General features: G+C 41.0%; 1 long non-coding RNA gene across 1 annotated transcript; it reads left to right on the forward strand.

Moving 5' to 3' along the window:
* Positions 1-1,677: 1,677 nt before the first annotated feature.
* On the forward strand, positions 1,678-4,395 carry LOC306939731. The gene is made up of 2 exons (XR_013791916.1): positions 1,678-1,846; positions 4,049-4,395. It is a non-coding gene; the product is annotated as an uncharacterized lncRNA (long non-coding RNA).
* Positions 4,396-6,805: the final 2,410 nt, after the last annotated feature.

A 6,805-nucleotide genomic window follows, 5' to 3' on the forward strand; every position in this document is an offset into this window, starting at 1 on the left:
TTCTTACTAGGCTGAGGAATATATCCCACCCTTTTCACATTGGCCTGTTATAGCGCCACCAACAGGTTGATTTTTGCAAAACACATTTTTGGAACAAAATGCCTCAAATCGGTACACATGATCTCTGTAGTCATGTGATCAAGACGAGTCTGTTGGATTTCTCAGATTGTACACTGATTGCCTAAGATTGCCTTCCAAAGTTTTCAGGAGTGGCCCGTTTTGTACAAAATGCTGCACATGTCCTGCTCATCCAGAATTCTATCCTCAGAGATGCTATGAGTGATCTGGCTCTGCATTTCCTCAACAAAATGAAGGAAAAAAAATCCTCCTAAACATTTTGCCAAACATCACACACACTCCTATCCTCCTGGTGGAGACCTGTGCCCGGAAGGGCACTTTTTCTAGTTTATATTGTTTTTATTTCCACAATCTGCTGCCAACATACTGTGCCATGGACAGTTTTGAAGAAAGGTAGGCTGAGTAGGAGGTACAAACCTATATCTACAGTATTTGTGCGGGACTGCAAACACAACCAGATGGAAATTCATGGACATCCAGGTGTCACAATGACCATTGAAGCACTGTATTACAAAGGGCAATACCACCTGCGTACTGGAGGTTTAATTTCAAACCTTTATTTTTTTGCCTTGGTTTTTAATTATATTGTTTATAGACCAGGTGTACGGCTGTTTTTGTATAAGGTGACAACAAAAAGACAGTTAGTTCAGGGACAAATCTTTTAATTTCATTTTCACCGTTGACTCCAAGCTTGCACCTTTTTAATACAATGATTAAGGATATAAAGTCCTATCCTTCCTAACTACAAGGACTTTGCTTAAGTACTATAGACGAATAACTATTTAAGTCCAAATTTTATTCTGACCCCTCCACGAAAAGGCCTAGTTGTCCTGACCCCTTATCCATCATTTATTGTCTCCACCAGGCCGAATGCATGGGGAGAGAGTATGTTTTGCACTCCGTCCGTGTGTGTGTGTGTGTGTCCGTCCTTCCGTCCTTCTGTGAACAGCTAATCTCCGGCACCGTTAACCTGGTCGATGCCAAACTTTGCACACACACTCCCTGGATGCCAACGATGAACCTCTGCCCCACATTTTCCAGAACGGCCTGTTATAGCGCCACCATGAGGCAGCTTTTCACATTTTGTACCTAAAACTGCACCGATCTGCGTGAAACGTTCCATGCACACTCCCTAGAGGCCAAGGATAAACCTTTGACCTGCATTTTCCGCATCTGCCTTTTATAGCACCACCAGGAGGCCGACTTTTGTAAAACACATTTTTTGATATTTGCACATAAAAACGACTCCAGGGTGTCTAATGAAGTACTGTCACCTCATACACATGAAAATCTGGACAAATTAGAACTACTAAACTACTAAAAATAGAACTACTCCATTACAAGTAAAAGTACGGAATTTAAAATGTACTTGAGTAAAAGTACAAAAGTATCGGTATCAAAATGTACTTAAAGTACTAAAAGTAAAAGTACTCATATAGGCGGAACCAGGGCGGGATAAGTCAGAAAGAGCCTGCTGGTTAGTCAGTCAGGGACTAATCAGAAGTCTGACACAGGGTGTCCAAACGTTCCCATCCAATGACAGACAGTCATGTGAGGTGAGCAACTCTTCCACTCATTAGTGCTGATCATGAACAGCTGTGTGGGACCAGCAGCAAGCCTCAAAACCTCTGCTGAGGGCCAGTCAGACACTCACTTCTTCCTCAGAACCTCTGCTGAGGGCCAGTCAGACACTCACTTCTTCCTCAGACAGTGGCAGCCATGTTAGGCACTTGTGTTCTTGCTGGTCTTCTTGGTCTTCTTGCCCCAGGTAAAGAGCTTTAAATTGGTTTGTTTCCAATGTGCATTTTAATACTAAATTGTTTTAGAAAGTAAAAGATGAGTGTTATTTTTTTTCCATGTGCTGCTTTCTTTCATTTTAGCAATTTTAGCTATTTTTGTGGTGGAGGCATTCAAACATGGGGCTAAATACATGTTTATTTTTACAAAAGTTTTACAGCGATTTCAGTATTATTTACTATAGTCCTACTAGACCCCAGGAAATTATCTGGCCACATAAGATCATGGGATCTACTAAATGTGACATTCAATAGATCATGTGATCTTTTGTGGCCAGGTGTAATTTTATGGGGTCTAGTAGGACTATAGTAAATATTTAAAAAATAAATTGCAAACATTTTGTAAAAAAAGAATACATATTTAGCCCCATGTTCGATTGCCCCTGCCCCCCTGTCAAAAGGCTAAAATCGCTAAAACAAAATGAAGCAGCAAATTAAAATAAATATACGCTCTTTACTAACAACCTAGCCGCAATTTGCAATGCTAGATTTTTTTTATGATTGGATGAATCTAGAGTTGCAATACCCTCCATTGACTCCCCACTCATCCAATTTGGTTTGTGATCTGCTTGTGTTAAACAACATTAACCTCATCCAACATTGCAGCTGTAGTCCAAGCTTGAATTATCCTCTTTCAATCTGCCGAGCTTGTTTTTCATAAAAATCCACCGTAGAGATGTTATGAGCTACTTTCTGTCAAGACATCCTCTGCAGGTGTTGCAGTTTGGAAGCACTCGTTTTTGTTAACGGGCCGTGCTGCTGCCTTCAAATTTGACCGCAGGGCCGTTCAGTGACATACGACGAGTGCTTCCAAACTCCAGCACTTAGAAAAATAATCACCTGCACAGAATTTCTTGACAGAAAGTAGCTCATAACATGTCTACGGTGGATTTTTATGAAAAACAAGCTCGGCAGATTGAAAGAGGATAATTCAAGCTTGGACTACAGCTGCAATGTTGGTGAGGTTAACGTTGTTTAAGACAAGCAGATCGCAAACCAAATTGGATGAGTGGGGAGTCAATGGAGGGTATTGCAACTCTAGATTCATCCCATTATAAAAAAAATCTAGAGTTGCAAATTGCGGCTACTAACAACCTAAAATAAGAACCTTGGTTGAAAAAACTAAAGTTGTCCTAAGCTTTAATTCTAAGAATGGGCAAAGCAGCCATAATTAAATTGCTTCTCTTCCTTCACATGTCTGGCCAAAGTTGCCAATTATAGAGTCTCTGTTCCATTCTGGTCAGAGTCAGGCCTCATTCACACATATCAAACAAATGTTTGGTCTTTTTTTTGTTTTTTTTAGGCCACCTCAATGCTGGTCAAAACATGGGACTCTCATTGGAAACGCATTGTGGTGGCCTAAAAAAAACAGACCAAACGTTTGATCGGTATTTGATATGTGTGACTGAGGCCTCAGGGTGCTGATATGGTGCATGTTTTCTCACTCCAGGTACCCTGATGGTTCTTTGAGGGGGTTCCAAATGGACCCATATGTTAATTTCGGTTTATTGGTCTATTTGTACATTTTGGGGTCCTTGGTAGTTTTTGCACCTCTGTGCTACACACTAAATTAACAGAGCCTTAAAGCTGCTACGCTATGTATGCACTTTCCTCTTGTACCCCAGATTTGAACCCTGTTGCTTGTGCAGTAGCCGCATTGCAACACTTCGTTTTTTTTGTTTAAATAATGGGATGAGTCTAGAGTTTCAATACCCATTGATCCAAATTGCATTTCCCATCTGCTTGTGTTAAACAACGTTAACCTCACCAACATTGCAGCTGTAGGCAAAGCTTGAATGTTCCAAACTGCAAATCCACCGTAGACATGTTATCAGCTTCTTTCTGTCAAGAAATTATGTGCAGGTGATTCTTTTTCTAAGTGTTGGGTTTTGGAAAAGCTTGTCTAATAAGTAATTGGAAATTAAAACAAACCAGTGTTGTACCCTGCCCTGTGTTTGTCAAGATAAACCAGCTGAGTTGTTGTGTCTGAGGCTTAAAGGTTTTTAAATACTTTTTTGAAATGTCTACGGAAAAATGAATGGGAAATTATCTCCTGGACCGGTGCCCTCGAAGGGGGCAAATATTGGATGGCTCTAACTTAATTTGTCTATTCCCCTGTTTTTTTTTTTTTTAAAGTCATTAGCTGTATTAAAAACTCCATCTTGTGCCAACAGGATTCTACACGATTCCATTCAACAAGACTATGGTTGATGACGTGAGTGCTGTCATCCACCATGACACCTGGAATAAAGACCAGGAGGAGATCGTGAATGCGGCGACGGCTGAGAATTCGGCGGCCTGGAAAGAGGCCTGGATTGAGGCCTGGCTGGAGGTCCCAAATGGGGTCGAGAAGGCGTTCTGGCTGGAGCTCTCGCATGGGGCCTTGATTGAGGCAGAGAAGGCCTTGAGAAGTGAATGAAATCATGATGAGCGGCCGGCAACATCTGACTTCCTCATCACTTTATCATGATGTTCAGCAATAATCATGTCTATTGACTGCAATTAAACGTTTTTAAACTTATCATTGTGTCCTCCTTCTTTCCCCATGTTTAACGTGAGACAATTTACTAAAATGTGGGTTCAAGCTGTAACATTTGAATATTCGAGGTTGAGTAAATCCCATCTTAAAACGTCCAGTTAACCACTTAGACCAGGGGTGGGCAACTTTGACAATGGAGGGCCACTATATTTCCACACTCCCTGCATATCAGTTTAGTTTATTTTGGTCATAGAATGAACATTGACTTCATTCATTTCATTTGATCATCATAACTTTGCATTTAGGATAGGCATAATCCTACACCTAGAGACTTGTAAGGGAAGAAATTATAGATTACTGTTGTAGCAAAAATAGCTGATCTACAAGCTCAATGTGCTATTTTTGAATTGGAATCCTGAATAATCTTTTGCTATTTTTGAATTGGAATCCTGACATTTTTTATTTCATTTCAAATGCATTTAGTTAACTTTATGAACTACTGGTAAATACATTGGACAAAAACAATACTAACATTTTAATACTAGTAAGCTGAAATCATCATATCAATGTTCGGATATTAACCTGAGGGCCACATGTGGCCCCCGGGCCGCCAGTTGCCCTGGACCCTCAATACTTAGTGAAATGGTTAGCACTATATACTTAATGCATTTGTTGTCTCCACCAGGCCGAAGGCATGGGGAGAGAGTATGTTGTGTGCGTCCGTCTGTTACCAGCTAATCTCCGGCACCGTTGGCCCGATCCATGCCAAACTTTGCACACACTCCCTGAATGCCAACGACGAACCTCTGCCCCAAATATTCCTCAACGGCCTGTTATTGCGCCACCATGAGGCCGATTTAGGCAAAACACATTTCTGTAGATTACTCGTACACATTTTATCCATACATCACACAATTCGGTATACACTATCTCCATAGTCATGTGATCAACACGGATCTGCACCATTTCCCATCTTCCTTCCTGATTGGCTTCCAATTCGCTTCCAAAGCTCACATGATTGGTCCGTTTCGAACAAAATGCCACAAATCACAAACGGTGTGCAATTTCCGTGAAATTATACACGCATATTTCCACTAGGCTGAGGACGATTTTCCAAACCAGACTCATGGTGGCGCTATAACAGGGCAATTCCTGTTTTTACCTATAACTGCATCGTTCTGTGTACAACTTTGTATGCGCACTCCCTAGACGCACATTTTCCCTGCATCCCTCCACATCTGCCGGTTATAGCGCCACCATGAGGCCGATTTCTGCAAAACACATTGTTTATATTAGTCGCACAGATTTCATCCAAATCTCAATCGAAAATCGGTATACATGATCTCTGTAGTCATGTGATCAGGACGAGTCTGTTTGATTTCTCAGATTCTACACTGATTGGCTAAGATTGCCTTCCAAAGTCTTCAGGAGTGGCCCGTTTTGTACAAAATGCTGCACATGTCCTGCTCATCCAGAATTCTATCCTCAGAGATGCTATGAGTGATCTGACTCTGCATTTCCTCAACATAATGAAGAAAATTGTTGCAAAAAACAAACAAACATGTTTATATTTACTCCTAAACATTTTGCCAAACATCACACACACTCCTATCCTCCTGGTGGAGACCTGTGCCCAGAAGGGCACTTTTTCTAGTTTCCTTTGATTTTGCCTCTGGAAATACTATGTGCATAACAGGATATTGGCCCATATTGGTCCGCCGTTCTGAATGCCCCCCCCCCTGCCGACAGATTCAGTAGCGCAGCTCGGAATCTGTTCTTGAGAGATGTAGAACATGGTGAATATGAACATGTATGAACAACATTACGGGTGAAGGCACAACTTGACAAAATATGAAAACATTTGACATCATCATGGATTTGTTTTTTTACCTTTTTAACTGTTCCAACTTCCAACAATAAAGAGATGTGTGCGACTTAGATGTACTGGAGAAAATGTCATTTAATTCACTGTGCCAAACAAAAGCTACAGGAAATTTGACCTGAGATTTGACCTGAGATCAGATTCTAAAAATGTCTTCTACATCCTGACAGTTTTCTGAAAAAGCTATGTTTCTATGTCAGTCGTTCTTCGATTTTTCAAAAATAGCAGACCTACAAGCTCGTAGCGCGCCACTCGGTGGCGCGCTATGAGCTTGTAGGTCTGCTATTTTTCAATAGCTAAAGCATAACATAATGCTAACACCAAAAGGGTTTCCCGCCCAAAATGGGTTAAGATGGAATATTTTCCTGTTTCCCTCGTGAATCAGTCAACACAACTTAACCCATTTTGGGTGGGAACCCCTTTTGGTGTTAGCTCATAGCACAGCACCGAGTGCCGTGCTATGAGCGTGTAGGTCTGCTATTTTTGAAAAATCGCGAAAATGTGGCACAAATCTTTGTATATATATTCTTTCAGAGCGAACATTTTGAACTCAAATCTTTGTTTGTTTGT

This window comes from Electrona antarctica (genome assembly GCF_951216825.1).
Source record: "Electrona antarctica genome assembly, chromosome: 2".
Lineage (NCBI taxonomy): Eukaryota > Metazoa > Chordata > Actinopteri > Myctophiformes > Myctophidae > Electrona > Electrona antarctica.